Source organism: Artibeus jamaicensis, unplaced genomic scaffold (genome assembly GCF_021234435.1).
Source record: "Artibeus jamaicensis isolate MK-2021 breed Jamaican fruit bat unplaced genomic scaffold, CSHL_Jam_final contig_2962, whole genome shotgun sequence".
In the NCBI taxonomy this organism is placed as follows: domain Eukaryota; kingdom Metazoa; phylum Chordata; class Mammalia; order Chiroptera; family Phyllostomidae; genus Artibeus; species Artibeus jamaicensis.
Genome location: NW_026521675.1, coordinates 679,343 through 694,700, shown reverse-complemented (window position 1 = coordinate 694,700; position 15,358 = coordinate 679,343). Strand labels below are relative to the sequence as shown.

General features: G+C 41.3%; 1 long non-coding RNA gene across 2 annotated transcripts in view; it reads right to left on the bottom strand.

Annotated features, from left to right (window-relative positions):
• Nucleotides 1-79: 79 nt before the first annotated feature.
• Nucleotides 80-15,358, bottom strand: part of LOC119041197 (uncharacterized) — a 32,840-nt gene continuing 17,561 nt past the window's right edge. For both annotated transcript variants that reach the window (XR_005080989.2, XR_005080987.2), the window contains exons 4-5: nucleotides 2,004-2,053; nucleotides 80-148 (exon numbers count right to left, since the gene is read on the bottom strand). This is a non-coding gene — a long non-coding RNA (uncharacterized LOC119041197). The remainder of the gene's footprint in view (nucleotides 149-2,003; nucleotides 2,054-15,358) is intronic.

Below are 15,358 nucleotides of genomic sequence, written 5' to 3'. Positions count from 1 at the left end.
CTACCGAGTTCTGTGTAGGAAAAGGGTGGGCATGGCTTTTCTCTCTAGGGGAGCAAAAGTGTAGCGGTTACTGGGACTGACCTTTGTTGGGTTTCTTGGCACATGGTGGTTCTCATTTACTATGCACAGGATCACTTTAGGTGGTTACCTTTTACAGAAAACAAAGGAGAGGATGCTGGTAATCACATCACAGAAGAATATTTGCAAATGAAAAGGCAAGAGTGGTTGAATTGGTTACACTGGTCCTTAGAAGGTTTAGAGCATGGTTTTTAGGAAGTTACTTTGCAGTAAAAATGTTTGCCACAAATCTTGATGCGGGAGTTTTTAGCAAAAAACAAGACTCAAATAGGCCTAGGTACATAGCAGGCCCGATCCCCCCTGGAAGAACCCATCTGTGGGTGTGGGTCCTGTGCATCTCCCAGTAGGAGCTGGGCCCACACCACACAGAATGATTTCCTACACAGGGACAATGTTCGTGGGTTGCTAATGATACCTACACCAAGGTTTCTGCAGCTTGCACAACTCCTGAGTTTATTGCCATGTCCTCCATCCCAAAAGTTGGCCCAGCAGTCCACACTACTGGAGGGTAGAAGTCAACTCACCCTGCCATGGTAAGCCCATGGCCACCCACTCCATTTCAATTCAACACCCACATCCCACAAAATCTCAGGGCATCTTCATCAAGCTAAAACCCTGAACTGCCCTCCACTTGCATATGATGCATGACATTTCTGTGACTGAGTCCTCAACTTGAAGCATGGCCAAATCCACTTTGAATAATATTAACTCAGTCTAATTTCTTTTACATCTCCTTTATAAAAGTTTTTAATCTTCCTCTTGACAAATGAATGCCTCTCATAGACTAAGGAAAAGCTCTAACCTTGACATCTTCATCCACAACCTCATCCCAAACCTGGTGCAGTCTGGTGATTACAAAGAAAGTGCTCTTTTCACTGCACCTCCAGTCCTTTTAGACTGGAAATTTAAGGAAGTGTGAAGATTAAAGGGAGACAGACTGGAAAACAACAGCCTGGTCACATCCCATCTTGTCCCAGACTTACCCCTGGAACCCATTCCTAAAGCCCCATTTTCTCTGACTTCCAGTGAGCTAAGGCAGCCCAGCCTAGGCTCTCCTGTTGCTTCTTATATGCAAAGCCCTTTCTTGTTCCATTGTCCCCAGCTTAAACAAATGTATCCTCATAGTCACCTGGACTTGCACTGTGAAGTCTTTCCTACATGGAGTCAAAACTCCACACACTACAACTGATCCTAGGTATTCACATTCAGGGACAAACCCCTTTCTGGTAACATAATATGGCAGCCATGAAGGGAGTGACTCAGATTGTCTCATTTTGGGCAGAATGGGAGGATTCCAGAGAAGGGGCAAACTAGGACCACCTTGCAGACCAGGACCATCTAGGTACCAGCAGAGGCCCATTGTGCTCCATTGACTCATCGATCTACAATGGGTGAGCTTGGGTGACTTCCCCTGGAATTCCTGTCATCCCTATTGTTATAAAGAGGCTAAATTTCTTTGATTTTTTTTTTTTAATCCTTGAGGTAGAGCCAGAGGTTAAGGTTTTAGAAGAAGCCAACCTAAGGCAAGATGGAGGAGAAAAATGGATGGCTATTTTTAACTTTGGTTGTTCAGTTGAAGTTGCTTCCTTGTAGTCTCAACAAAACCTTTTGGTGAATAAATTAAAGTCTAAACCACAAACTCCTTCAGCTATAAGGATGACTGGGGCACATACTCCCTCCAACTCGGATGTCAGGCATTCTTAGGCAACTGAGAATCTTTGTGGAGGCCAAGACACATGGAAGGGTTTGAGATGTGGACAGTTTTTGGAAAGTCTTTACTTACTTGCAAGTACTTACAGAAATGAGATTTAACTACAAGTAATCCACTTAAGATGGCCAATATGTATCTCTTCTAAAGCCCAAACTTTTGCATGCGAAATTAGAAAAGCTAGCTTTAGATTAAACTGAATGAATGGGTAACTTACCTTGATTGCAAATCAGAAGTCCCTAAGAGGAGGAGCATAGGTCCATTACCCTAGAACAGAAAACCAGGAAGATCAGCTCCCAGGACTGGCTCTGGCAGCATTTGACCCTGGCTCTGGGGTTTCAGTAACTGGCAGGCTGTGGAGGATATTGTTAAGACATTCTGCCCACTTCCAGGTTCTCCTCAGACCTGGATTAATCCTTCCCCCTGGCAGGTCCTTTTCCTGGACCTGCTAAGGTTCCTTGCCTCTGTCCAGTCTGGACTTTTTCCCAGGTTTTCCTAAGCTGGGCTCTGCCCCTTCATGTCAAAGAGGGTTGCCCTGACCTGGTGAATACTTAAGGCCCTGCCTCCTTACAACATAACAGGTTGTGAGGAGAGAAATATGGCCCATATTAAAGAACAGATCAAAATTCCAGAAAAAGAGCTCAGCGATAAGGAGATAGACAACCTACCTGATGTACAGTTCAAAACACTAGTAATCAGGGTGCTCACAGAACTAACTGAGCTCGGATGCAAAATGAAGGAAGAAATGAAGGCTACCCAAAGTGAAATAAAGCGAAATATACAGGAGACCAACAGTGAAGGGTGGGAAACTAGGACTCAAATCAATGATTTTGGAACAAAAGGAAGAAATAAACATCCAAGTGCAATAGAATGAAGAAACAAGAATTCAAAAAAATGAGGCATGGCTTACAAACCAATGGGACAACTTTCAGCACTCTAACATCCAAATCATAAAAGTGAAGAACATCCAAATCAGAAGGTGAAGAACAACAGCAACAAGTTGAAAACTTATTTGAAAACATAATGAAGGAGAACTTCCCTAATCTGGCAAAGGAAACAGACTTCTAGGAAGTCCTGGAAGCTCAGAGAGTCCCAAAGAAGTTGGACCCAAGGAGGAACACACCAAGGCACATCATAATTATATTAGCCAAGATTAAAGATAAGGAAAAAATCCTAGAGGCAGCAAGAGGTAAGGGGACAGTCATCTACAAAGGAGTTCCCATCAGACTGTCAGCTGATTTCTCAAAAGAGACCTTATAAGCAAGAAGGGACTGGAAAGAAGTATTCCAAGTCACAAAAGTCAAGGACCTACATCCAAGATTGCTGTATTCAGCAAAGCTTTCATTTAGAATGGAAGGGCAGATAAAGTGTTTCTCAGATAAGAACAAGTTAAAGGAGTTCATCATCACCAAGCCCTTATTATATGAAATGTTAAAGGGACTTATCTAAGAAAAAGAAGATAAAAAACATGTACAGTGAAATGAACAGCAAACTCACAATTATTAACAACAACACCTAAAACAAAAAGAAAAAAAGCTAAGCAAACAACTAGAACAGGAACAGAACCACAGAAATGGAGATCACATGGAGAGTTAGCAACAGGAGAGTGGGAGAAGGAGGGGGGGGGGAAGGTACAGAGAATAAGTAGCATAGATAGTAGGTAGAAAATAGACAGGGGGAGCGAGAGGATAGTATGGGAACTGTAGAAACTAAAGAACTTATAAGTATGACACTTGGACATGAACTAAAGGGGGGAATATGGGTGGGAGAGAGTGTGCAGGGTAGAGGGGAGTGAAGGGGGGGAAGGGAAAACTGTAATAGCATAATCAAAAAACTATATTTAAAAAATGAACAGATCTTCCAAACAAAATATCAAGATATTGTGGCACTGAACAATGCCCTAGATGAAATGGACTTAACTGATATATAGACAGCCCTTCACCCAAAGAAACTAAATACACATTCTTTTCAAATGCACATGGAACATTTTCAAAGATAGACCACAAGATAGGACAGAAAACAAGCCTCAACAAATTCAAGAAAATTTAAATGATACCAAGCATTTTCTCTGACCACAAAGGATTGAAACTAGAAACCAACCCCAAGGAAAAAAACTCAAAACACTCAAAATCAAGGAGATTGAATAGCATACTATTAAACAATGAATGGGTCAAGAAAGAAATTAGGGAAGAAATAGAAAAGTTTCTGGAAACAAACAAAAACAAACTCACAACAACCCAAAACTTATGGGAAATAGCCAAGGCACTCCCGAGAAGGAAGTTCATAGCAATACCTTAAAAAGATAGAAACATTTCAAACAAACAACCTAACCCTGTGCCTACAAGAGCTCGAAGAACAACAACAAAGATAGCTCAGAGCAGGTAGAAGGAAAGAAATAACCAAGATCAGAGCAGGATTAAATGACATAGAGACTAAATGCACAATTCTAAGGATCAATGAATCCAGGAGCTGGTTCTTTGAAAAGATAAATAAAATCAACAAGCCTTTAAGCAAACTCATCAAGAAAAGAAGAGAGGACCCAAATAAACCCAATCAGAAATGAAAGAGGAGAGATTAAAACTGACACCACAAAAATACAAAGGATTGTGAGAAATTACTATGAAGAACTATATGTGAAGAAATCTGAAAACCTAGGTAAAATGGACAAATTTCTAGAAAATATAATCTTCCAAACTCAATGAAGAAGAAGCAGAAAGCCTAAACAGACCAATAAAAGCAGACGAAACTGAAGCAGTAATAAAAAAACTACTGTCACACAAAAGCCCTAGACCAGATGGTTTGGCAGGTGAATTCTATAAAGCATTTGAGGAAGAGCTAACCCCTATCCTTCTCAGATGATTCAAAAATTTCCAAAATGATGGAAGACTCCCAAACTGTTTTTATGAAGCCAGCATCATCCTAATCCCAAAACCAGATAAAGACACAACAAAGAAAGAAAACCTCAGGCCAATATCACTGATGAACATAGATGCTAAAATCCTCTACAAAATATTGGCAAACCACATCAAACAATACATTAAAAAGATCATACACCATAACCAAGTGGGATGCATCCCACGGATGCAAGGATGCTTTAATATTTGCAAATCAGTAAATGTAATACATCACACAAACAAAAGCAAAGACAAAAATCACATGATCATATCAATAGATGCAGAAAAAGCATTTGATAAGGTACAGCACCCATTTATGATAAAAACACTCAGCAAAGTGGGAATAGAAGGAGCATTACTCAGTATAACAAAGGCCATATATGAGATACCTACAGCCAACATCATACTCAATGGGCAAAAACTAAAAGCTTTTCCACTAAGATCAGGAACAGGACAAGGTTGTCCACTTTCACCACTTCTATTCAATATAGTATAGGAAGTTTTAGCCACAGTGATCAGACAAAAAAAGGAAATAAAAGGCTTCCAAATTGGAAAGGAGGAAACAAAACTGTCACTGTTTGCAGATGACATGATAGACGGAAAATCCTATAGACTCCACCAAAAAACTGTTCAAAGTAATAAATGAATTTGGCAAAACAGCAGATTACAAAGTCAATATCCAGAATTGAAGGCATTTTTGTATACAAACAATGAAATAGAAGAAGCAGAAATCAAGAAAAAAATCCATTTGGTATAGCAAAAAGAAAACTAAAATATCTAGGAATACACCTAAGGAGGTAAAATACCTGTATGCAGAAAACTACACAATACTAAAGAAAGAAATCAAAGAAGACACAAACTAATGGAAACACACATCGTGTTCATGGATTGGAAGAATTAACATCATCAAAATGTCCATACTCCCCAAAACAATTTATAGATTCAATGCAATACCTATTAAAGTACCAATGGCATATTTCACAGACACAGAACAAACACTTCAAAAATTTATATGGAACCATAAGCGACCCCAAATAGCGGCTGCAATTTTGAGAAAGAAGAGCAAAGTAGGAAAGATCACAATACCTAATACTAAACTGTATTACAAGGCCACTGTAATCAAAACACCCTGGTATTGGCATAAAAACAGCACACTGACTGGTGGAACAGAATGGAGAGCCCAAAAATAAACCCAAGTTTCTATGGTCAATTAATACTGGATAAAGAAGGCAGCAACATAAAATGGAGTAAATATAGCCTCTTTAACAATGATGTTGGGAGAACAGCTACAAGCAAAAAAAAATGAAACTCAAGCACCAACTTACACCATACACCAAAATAAATTCAAGGTGGATAAAAGATTTAAATATAAACTGTGACACCATTATGTCCTAGAGGAGAACATAGACAGGAAAATCTCAGATATTTCACATAGCAACATTTTCACTGATATGTCCCCTAGAGCAAGGGACATAAAGGAAAGAATAAACAAATGGGATCTCATCAAAATTAAAAGCTTCTGCACAGCTAAAGAAAACCATATTAAAATAAAAAGAGAACCAACTGTATGGGAAAACAAAGTTGCCAATGATACCTTAGACAAAGGTTTAATCTCCAAAATATATAAAGAACTTATACGACTCCACTAAGAAGACAAAGCAACCCAATTAAAAAATGGGAAAAGTACTTGAACAGACAATTCTCCAAGGAGGACATACAGAGGATCCAAAGACACATGAAAAGATGTGTCAATATCACTACCTAACAGAGATGCAAATTAAAATCACAGTGAGATACCACTTCACACCAGTCAGAATGGCCATCATAAACAAAGCAACAAACAACAAGTGTTGGAGAGGTTGTGGGGAAAAGGGGACCCTAGTTCACTGTTGATGGGATTGCAGACTGGAACAACCACTATGGAAAACAGTATGAAATTTTCTCAGAGAACAAAAAATGGATCTGCCTTTTGACCCAGCAATTCCACTGCTAGGATCATATCCTAAGAACCCTGAAACACCAATCCAAAAGAACCTATGCACCCCAATGTTCATAGCAGCACAATTTACAATAGCCAAGTATTGCTAGCAACCTAGGTGCCAACCAGCAAATGGGTCAAAAAATGTGGTACATTTACACAATGGAATTCTATGCAGCAGAAAGAAAGAAGGAGCTCCTACCCTTTGCCACAGCATGAATGGAACTGGAAAGCATTATGCTGAGTGAAATAAGCCAGGCGGTGAAAGATAAATACCATATGGTCTCACCTTTAACAGGAATCTAAGCAGCAAAACAAACAAACAAGCAAAATGTAACCAAAGATACTGAAATAGAGAACAGGCTGACAGTGACCAGATGGGAGAGGGGAGGGAATTTAAGGGGAAAAGGGAAAGGGTTTACAGAAACAAGTATAAAGGATACATGGACAAAAACTAAGGGGATGCGAAAATGGGAGGGAGGTGGGGAGGCTTGGGGGGTGGGCTGGGATGGGAGTAAAAGATAGAAAACTGTACTTAAACAATAATTTTAAAAAAAAACAACTTTGGTAATCAGGATGCTCACAGAACTGATAGAGCTCAGTCACAAAATGAAAGAAGAAATGAAGACTACCCAAAGTCAAATAAAGCAAAATATACAGGGAAGCAACAGTGAAGGAAGAAAACCAAGATTCAAATCAATGATGTGGAACAAAATAAAGAAATAAACATCCAATTGGAACAGAATGAAGAAACAAGAATTCAAAAAAACGAAGAGAGGCTGAGGAACCTCTGGGACAACTTTAAGCATTCTAACATCCGAATCATAGGGGTACCAGAAGGAAAAGAGGAAGAGCAAGAAATTGAAAACTTCTTTGAACAAATGATGAAGGAAAACTTCCCCAACCTGGTGAAGGAAGAAGACTTCCAGGAAGTTGAGAGAGCTCAGAGAGTCACAAAGAAGTCTGAAGGAAGCACACATCAAGGCACATCACAATTACATTACCCAATATTCCAGATAAAGAGAGAATCTTAAAAGCAGCGAGAGGAAAGAAGAGAGTTAGCTACAAAGGAGTTCCCATACGACTGTCTGCTGATTTCTCAAAAGAAACCTTACAGGCAAGAAGGGGCTGGAAAGAAATATTTGAAGTCATGAAAGGCAAGGATCTACATCCAAGATTACTCTATCCAGCAAAGGTTTCATTTAGAATGGAGAGGCAGAGAAAGAGCTGATAAAGGAAAGTTAAAGGAGTTCATCATTACCAAGCCCCTATTATGGAAATATTAAAGGGACTTATCTAAAAAATAGAAGATCAAAACCTATAATCAGTAAAATGACAACAATCTGCTATCAACAACTGAACCTAAAAATCAAAAAACAAAAACTAAGCAAACAACTAGAACAAGAACATAACCAGAGAAATGGAGATCATATGGAGGGTTTTCAGTGGGGAGAGGGAGGGGAGGAATGGGGGGTAGGTACAGGAAATAATAAGCATAATTAATAGGCATAAAATAAATGGGGGAGGTTAAGAATTGTATAGGAAACAGAGAAGCCAAAGAACTTACATGTACAATCCTTGGAGATAAACTAAGGGGGTGGGAGAATGCTGGTAGAAGGGAGGGTTCAGGGCAGAGGATAAAAGGGAGAAAAAAGTGGGAAAACTGTAATAGCATAATCAACAACATAAAGAAAAAATGCAGGTCAAGGTATTAATGTCTTTTAGTACTTTATCGGTAGTCACAACTATTTTAAACAATAATCAACCAATCAAAGATATAAAGAAGTCACTGTCACAATTCTTTAGCAGTATGGAAAATAGTAAGTCTTAGGTTACTCAGAAGCAGGCCTAAGACAGATTCACATAACAAGAGTTAATTAGAAAAGCTATACTAGTTAAAATTAAAAAGGGGAAGTAATATAAAGTGAGGAAATATATTCATGGATATAACTCAAATTTTGAGAGTTAGGGAATGCCAGCTTGCAGTTGTAGTGAAAAACACAAACTAGCAAGTTAGACTGCTTGTTTTTGAACAGAGCCTTCACCATTTACTAGCTGTATGACCTCAAAATATTGTAGGTTGGAATTAGGCTCTCCCACCATATTACAAGGAAAGCATTCCAAGGACCCACACACAGGAGATTGTGGTGTGGCATGGTTTAATAATGTGCTGTGGCATGGTTTTCCATGTCTTGCCATGGAAAGAGTCCAAAGTTGTCCTCAGCTAGGCCAAAGCAAAAGCTAGTGTCCAGACTTTCTGCCTCATATAAAAGCTTGGTTCTTTGGAGCTCAACCCATCTGCTGTGGGCCTCAGTAACTGCTAGGCCCATATGGATGTGTGCTCTCACGTGACAGAGCACAAGAACAAACAGGACAAGTGCATCACCAGGTGAGCAAGAGAGAGCAAGAGAACTTGCTTCTTTTTTCCTCTGGGATTATATATTCTTAGGATTGGGACATATCTGGTGCTTTTTCAAAAGAACCAAACAACATTCCAAACCTTCACGGGCTTCCAATGGGTTTAACTCCCAACCAGTACCTTCTTTTCTCAGGCTGGATTGACTGGCCTCTTTGGTCAAACACCTCCCTTTGCACCATTTTGACTTCTATTGTACATGTGCCTGCCTTCCCCTGCCCCTACCTGGCAACCTGGTACAGGGTGGGGTTAGGGAGGAGTGTTAATCTACCTGGCAAAACACAGCGCTGTAATGTCCTGGAAAGGTGGAGATCACAGAAATCTCCTAACTTCCTGGTGAAGCTGCAACTTTCTGGTGAAGCAAAAAGGCTCCTGCTTCCCATTTTATTAAACTCAATGTCTAGTTCCCCTTGCTCCCCCTTTCTAGCTAAATACAGGCAATAAAAAAATAATGAGCTACTCCAACTGTTTTACTTTTTTCTTCTATGAAATGCTGTTACTCATGGAGGTGTGAGGATTACATGAGATAATACATATTCCTGGCACAGGAATATGTCCAATGCATTAGATGGTGGTAAATAAACACATGCCTATTTAACACATTCACATGGATGTCTTAAAGATATCTAAAGCTTAAGATGCTGGAAACTGGACTCAAAATATGCCTTCACCCAAAACCTGCTCTATTGACAGCTTTCCTCATCACAGTTAAAAGGAAATCCATTGTTTTCAATTCATTGTTTTGCTCTCATGGAGTTATCTCTTCTAAATTGTTTGCCACCCAAATTTCCATTGTTTTTAAAAACACACTCTGTTTCAAGTAAAGTCAGTCTGGGTAGAGTTTCAGAGTTTCTCTGTTACTACAAATTTTTTCTCTTGGGAAAATATCTAAGTCAGTGCTGCTGGCACTAGGTGATAGCAGTAGCTCTAGTCTTCTTGGCTTGCCTCTCTCAGCATGGAACCTCTCTTGCCCTCCAAATGAGCTGAGGAAAAAACAGTCGTGATTCCAGTATTTTCACACTGCCATCCCTGTGATAGAATTTCTACACCCAGGAGTAGGAATGGGTAAAAGAAGGGAGCCCCAACTTCTCTGCAGCACTGTCCAGCAAAATTTAGCCTTTGCAACTCAGAGCCTGGTAGGGATAAGAAATTCTGGCTGCCTGACACTCCCAGTAAGACTCCTTATTCCTTGCTGGAAGCTGAGGGGTGAGGAAAAACCATCTTCTTGGGCACCTGCTCAGAGTGGAGAGAAGTAGTGGTCATGCCTCATGACTTAAAAGTCTTTCAGAGTTTAATAAGTTTTCCTGAATAAATGTTCCTTCCTTTGCTGTACAGCCTTAGAACAATATCTAGGAACTTTAATTGGTTGGCTTTTAAAATAATTTTTCACCAGTTAGGCTGTTCTGCTGAGGAATTGATCCATGAAGCTCTTTACACTGCCTTTCCAAAAACTGAATGCCTTCAAGAAGGAACAGATTCAAGGAAGCTGTAAGAAACAGATTTAAAGAAAATAAAACATACTGTTTGATCTTTTCTCTTAGAAAATTGATGTATTTTTTTTTAATTAACTTGTCTGACCACTTCCCTGAGTTTCTTTTTCCTTCTCACAAGCTCTGTAGTAATTCAATTTGCTTTCACATCTGCTTGTATGAGTTTCCACCTGGAATAAGGAATGGACATCTCAGTGAATATCCACAAGTAATTTAGCTCTGCAGTCTCCATCTGAAACTTCAGAGCTTACAGACCAAGCCCATCCTCCACAGTAAGAGCTCGCAGTTCTCATGCCTGGGAAAACATTTCAGAAGCCTGTCCTCTCAAGATTAACAATGGCCTCCCTCAAGAGCTACCTTAATGTAATCGAGTGCAGCCAGGGCCGTACTCCCCAAGTCTGGCTCGGGGATAGAAGACGGGGAGCAAAGCAATTGAGTTATCTGGCATATCAACAGCAGGCTAGCTTCATATCTGATATGCAAAGACAGTCATTTTACATATCAATAACAGCAGACTAGTCTTTCAGCCTGAGTGGAGTCAGAAAGGCATTTATGCCTAACCCATGACGTAAGTGGGAGGCAGCTCCCCTGGTTACTGAGCAGGTGTGAAAGCTTAGAGATGGTATGTTCCACACCACAGGGCCACAACTGCCCAGACTAACTATGGCAGCCAAGAAAGGAAGAAAATGTGGAAGTGCTCACAGGTATAGCCAATTGTGGTAGGAGTCAGAAACAGGGTAGAGGGAAGTACCAGCTTGAGATTTAAACCGAAGGTGGGCCACCATGTGGGACAGAGACAATGATGGAAGACAATGCGAGACCATGCATAGAGAAAAGGGATGAGGGGAGTCTTGTTGGTGGGCCATGAGGAGGTGCCATGTGGTTTTGGATTAGGACTGGAAATCCCAGTGACACAGCTGATGGTGCTTGGGAACTCGGGAGACCTGCCCCGCCAAGCACGGATTACTGGGAGAACCAGGAGTCTAACCCAGCTACAGACTTCTATTTTTTAAAATATATTTTATTGATTATGCTATTACGGTTGTCCCATTTCCCCCTTCATTCCCCTCCACCCTGCACACCCTCTCCCACCCACATTCCCCCATTTTATTATTCGTTCAAATAACTGTTCCACTTGTTGCTCTTTCTCTTCCCCTTCTGGTACCCCTATAATTCGGATGTTGGAAGGTTGAAAGATGTCCTGGAGGTTCCTAAGCCTCTCCTCATTTTGTTGAATTTGTTTCCTCCTTCTTTTCTGTTTGTGGTTTCTTTCTTCCTTCTGGTCTACTCCATTGATTTGAGTCCCGTTTCCTTTCCATCATCATTGGTTCGCTGTGCATTTCCCTTCATTTAACTTAGTATAGCCTTCATTTTTTCATCTAATTTGTGACCAAAGTCAACTAATTCTGTGAGCATCCTGATCACCAGTGCTTTGAACTGTGCATCTGATAGGTTGGCTGTCTCTTGGCCACGTATATGTATTGGCTCTGGAGCTTTGATCTGTTCTTGCATTTGGGCCTTTTTTTTTTTTTTTTTTTTTTTTTGGTCTGGTCACAACTGTTACGTACAAAGGGGAGGAGCCTTAAATGTTCACCTGGGTGGGGCAACCCACATTGCTGGGTTGTAACTCAGTATGTGGGGGGGCGGGTCAGAGAGGGAACAATGGCACTTGCTCCACCCTCTCTCGAATTTCAGTCCCTTCTTCTTCCACTGCTTCCCACAAGCAAATTGGTCTCTTTTGGTGCCGGTTCCCCGGGTGTGTGGGTTTGTGTACATTCTAGGACCCTGTAGGTCTTTCCAACGAACTCTCCTGGGAGTCTCTCCTGGTACCTCAACCCCCACAAGTGTTTTCTATCAGTGCTTTTAGGCTTTATTTCCCCATACTGAGGCCCCACTGTGGCGTTGGCTGTCTCACTGCCCATTTTTCGCCTGGTTTATCTGCACACAAATGTGTGACCACCCAGTCAGCCAGTGGCCTTGTACCCCTCACTGCCTCTGCTCATTGCCACCCAGCACCTGGGGTCTGCCGACCACTGCCTGCACACCATGGTCCTCCAGCTTTTTCCTGCCACAACCCCTCTCTGCCAGCCACTGAGTCTGCCCTCTTACCGGTCTGAATGAATGGTTGTCAGACTTTCATACAGTTCAATTTTCTGTCAGTTCTGGTTGGGTTTTTTTGTTTCTAAATTTTTGTTGTCCTTAATTTTGGTTGTGTGAGGAGGCACAGTGTGTCTACCTATGCCTCCATCTTGGCCAGAAGTCCTATTTACTTTCCTGAGGTATGGTACCCCTGACTGGCCTGGTTAGGTAAGGGGAGAGAGGACTGTGTATATGCATGTGGGTTGTTTTAAAGGGACTTTGAGATTTAATGGTAGAATTCCAGCATTACTCTAAACCTGTATAACTTTTGAATAAATAGTCCTTTCCTTTTTACCAAATTCTAGCATTGTGAGCTACAGCTCCTAACACCTGTCGCAGGCAAGAAGAGCCATAGTACAGGAAGACCCTGGGGGAGAGGGCTTGTTTCAGTAACAAAATCTGGGCCCCCCAAATGGGTTGTTTTTCTGCAACATTAATACCTCTCCTGGCTGCAGGCCTACAATTAGGGTTAAGTTCCAGAAGAACTGGTATCAGATCCAGCTGCTGACTTGCTGGACCTGATAAAAGTGAATAGAGATAGCTGGTCTAGGTGGGCACACCACAGTTCTGTGGAGAGTGAAGGTGGTGCATTAACTCACTTGGCATCATTTGGCAGGGTTTTTACCTTACACTACATAAGAGGAGAAAACATTGCACTAATTTTCAATTTTAGGGAAAACAGCATTAATTTTATTTCTTTTTAAATCTGCAGTAAAAAGAACACTGGGTCTGTCTTCCAAGACACTCAGCATCAGTAACTAAGAATAAATGGTAACAGCCCAAAAAGCTTACTGTCTTTAAGAATTTTCCAGAATGCTATGCAAGGAGAGAGAACCCAAGCATAGCTCAGCGGATTACCTGCATTTACAAGATTGAGTTGAAATTCTGGGGAGGCCAAGGCAGGAAGAAATCCTGAACTGAGTGCTTACTCCTGAACTGTGGTGACTTCTTTCTGTCATATTACAAGTTTTCTAGTGCTGCTACAGTCTACTGAGAGCTCTTTTGTTACCTGCAACCCCTAGGTACATTTGCACAGCAGCTCACACAGCATGGTGAGAGTTGAGCCCCACAGTCAGCCTAAGAGTTGCCCCACATATGAATGAGGCCAACAGCAACCGAGACTCAATTATAAGAGAAGGGCCCATGAAACCCAAACAAGGGACATTCCTAGAGCACCCAGCTCAGGAGATCAAGGAGACCACACCACTGGGTCATACAGGTCACCTAATACATGAAGACTGGGAGTCATAGCAGACCTATCTAATACATAGAAACAAATATAAAAAGACAGCTAAAATGGGAAACAAAGAAACAGGCCCCAGATGAAAGGAACAGGAGGAATATAAAAGCTAAATGAGATTGAAGCAAGCAATCTTCAGACACAGAGTTCAAAAAAATGATTATAAGGTGTGGGGGAGCTTTGCCCACAGAGCCATCCCATCCACTATAGATAAGAATAAGTCTACCAAGACATGATCTGCTTAGGGAGAACAGGTGACCGATCTCTCAAAGGAGAAGGACCAAGAACTTTTTCCTCAGTGGGCTTTTATTGGGTTCAATTTGCACAGGAATACAGGTAAAGCTCATCAATCATTGTCAGGCAGTAAGGATCAAACAATAGATAATATACAAAGAATTTACCAGGGCTTATTCTGAGTCAGGGTCAGTTAGCTAAGGGGCTATAAAACTTTAGGAAGCAAACTCATTTCCTACTCAAACCCTAATCAGAAAATTGAGGGCATTCTTAGCAAAGCAGGTTTCACAGGATTTTATGTATTATTTATTAGGCCTGATCACCCCTGGGGAGCCTGCCCTTTCCAACACAGGGCTGCACCGCCCTCTGTCATTGTTTCAGAATTAAGTTAGGGGAAGTGAGGCAGCCAAGAGATTAGGAGGCTTCTTACAGACAGAATGAGGACTCAGGCTATGTCAAAGCTGAGGGGCAAGGGTCCATCACCCCCTTTTTCTATAGTCCCCCACAAGTTTTTCCCAGGTGACCCTCATGACCATGCCTGTCTTAGGTCATTCCTCCCTTGAGGATCTTACCCATCATTGGCTAACTGGTCATGCACTGATGGTCAGGCAGGGTAAAGTAAAGTGGTCAGAGGCAGCACCCCTGCCAGGGAGATAAGCTTTGTCTCCTTAGTGGCTTATGGTCCCAAGGTCTCTCACTCAGCCTTAGCCATGGAGGTTACAGCTTCTGAAACCAGACAGGGCAGTTCCCAACAATAAAGATGCTCAAGGGACTTAGTGAAAATTACAACAGCATGAAAATTACATAGAAGCCATGAAAAACAACAGTCAAAAGTAAAGACTACCACCCCAGCTGGTGTCAGTCAGTACAGTAGATTGAGTACTGGCCTGTAAACCAAAGGGTTGCCAGTCAGGGCACATGCCTGGGGTGCAGGATAGGTCCCCAGTAGGGGGTGTGCAAGAGGCAACCACACATTGATGTTTCTCTCCCTCTTTCTGCCTCCCCCTCTCTCTAATAATAAATAAATAAAATCTTTAAAAAAATAAAGACTACCATATCTGACATGAAGAATACACTGGAAAGCCCTGGCCAGGTAGCTAAGTTGATTGGAGCATCATCTGGTACATAAAAAGTTGCAGGTTCAATCCCCAGAAAAAGCACATACCTATGTTGCAGGTTCG